The following is a 2099-nucleotide window of genomic DNA, read 5'->3' as shown; positions in this document are numbered from 1 at the left end:
AAATGTATCCATGAATAGTTTCATCAGGTTGGTACGACACTGAATAAAGAGACTCTTTTTTACACAACCATTGCTTTATTTTCACCAATGTTTCGTTGACCATCTGTCACCTTCTTCAGGGCAATTCTGAATGGTTCACATTTTACTGCCATTGGTGAGAATAAAGAAATATTGCACGCTTAAAAATGATAAACTTCCAGGCCTTTAAAAGACTAATATCTACTTTTGAAAAAACTGAACGTCTCATTGCATCTCGGAGAGGGAAGCTGGAGAAGCATCGGGGTAAGTGGGGAACTTTGTGTTTAATTTGATTTTGAAATGTAGAAATAATCATGAAAGAATATAGAAATGACGTGATAATGATATTTGATTACAATACTGAAATGATTATGCGAGTAATGATACAATGCTTATATGAAAAGATGACATGTAATGTGATAAAATGATATGTAATGATTTGATAACCAAAATGAATAACGTTAGTAATGACATAATATTAATCATATTATATGAGCTGTTAAGTTTACAATGTGGCTGTTAGACTTGGATAGGTTAATATTTAAGGGAGGTTCTTCATTTTCTGTTGTGTGACTGTTATATTTATCAGTGAAAATATAATAAAGAATTATAAAGAAAAAAAAAAGAAATATTGCATAAAAAGAGTCTCTTTATTTAGCAAGTGTATCAAAAGCTTCTGAAATCACTTGTGCCTAATCAGCCTAAAATCTATACTACATGTATTATCTATGCTTTGCCTGCAAAAATGAAACTATATACAAATGAAACAAGAACAACTAGGGGCCCAAAGTTGACGACTAATTTTATTACATTTGAACTATTCAGAAAAACATTTCATTTTTTTCCGCTATTGCATTAGATTCTGATTCTGCAGAGGATGTCAACATCAATTTTACTTGCTGTGGCCTAATCCAAGCAGTGACCATGGTAGGAGAGGATAGTAACACTGTTGTTTTTTTTCAATCCTTCTTTATTAATTTTTGAAAAACCAACAACAAAAAGAAAGCATACAAATAAATACATAAACACATGTAAACCACTAAGTAAAAGCAAAAACCAGTAACAACAGTTAGTCCTAAACCCCTTTGCCCAAATTCATTAAGCAATATTACTATACATTTGTTAAGGTATTTAGGTATGGTGCTAACAGAAAATAAGCTATTCAAGTTTCCCCACTTCCCCCTGTGTTTATGCAGTTTACCTTGTCTTGTTGCTATATTCTTTTCTAATCTATAAAAGTATGAAAAAAAGATATAAAAGAAGACAAATTCAAAGAAAATTTACGATTTTTGAAAACAAATATTTTTCCTAAAAGAAAGATAAGATTCGACAGAATAGTACAGATAGTAACAGTTTTACCTGTGAACAGACCCAGGCTGACCAGTAAGTACAGGACGCTGGTTGCAAATGAGCTGATGATCATCCCTACGGCTGCCAGGACACTGCCGGTGAACACCATCACACGGCAGCTGGTCAGCTTACTCAGGGCACTGGCGATGGGAGCTACACCAAAATACAGGACGTTAAACTCACTGTGGCATGTTGCATGTTGTTAGGACAGTTAACTTACAATCTACATGTTCTGAATTTAAATAGGGGTAAATACAGTAGCTTGGGTGTCTGATCCTAGTCAGTTTACTGGGGCTTCCATAGTACTCTTGTTGGTGAGGGGAGACCCGGGAGAGTATGGGAGCCCTGATCAACTAACTACGCTATCAATCCAGTTCAAAACAGGAACTTGTAGTATGTAAACTGGATTTTGAAGCCTGATCTAAGGGCTATTTATAGTGCAAAAGGAAGGGAAAAAGGAAGGAAGAGAGGGAGGGAATTGGGAGAGAGAGAGGGAGGGAGGAAGGAAGGTTTAAAGGTGGGAAGGAAGGAGGAAAAAGAAAAAGAAAGAAAGAAAGAAAGAAAGAAAGAAAGAAAGAAAGAAAGAAAGAAAAAGAAAAAAAGGAGGAAAGGCAGAAAGGAAGGAAGGAAGGAAGGAAGGAAGGAAGGAAGGAAGGAAGGAAGGAAGGAAGGCGGGAAGAAAGAGAGAAGAAAAGGAAGAGAAGAAAAAGCAAGGAAGGAAGAAAGGAAGG

Source organism: Branchiostoma floridae, chromosome 12 (assembly GCF_000003815.2).
Source record: "Branchiostoma floridae strain S238N-H82 chromosome 12, Bfl_VNyyK, whole genome shotgun sequence".
NCBI classification, from domain to species: domain Eukaryota; kingdom Metazoa; phylum Chordata; class Leptocardii; order Amphioxiformes; family Branchiostomatidae; genus Branchiostoma; species Branchiostoma floridae.
The sequence above is the reverse complement of the archived record's forward strand: the minus strand, read 5'-3'. Positions refer to the sequence as shown.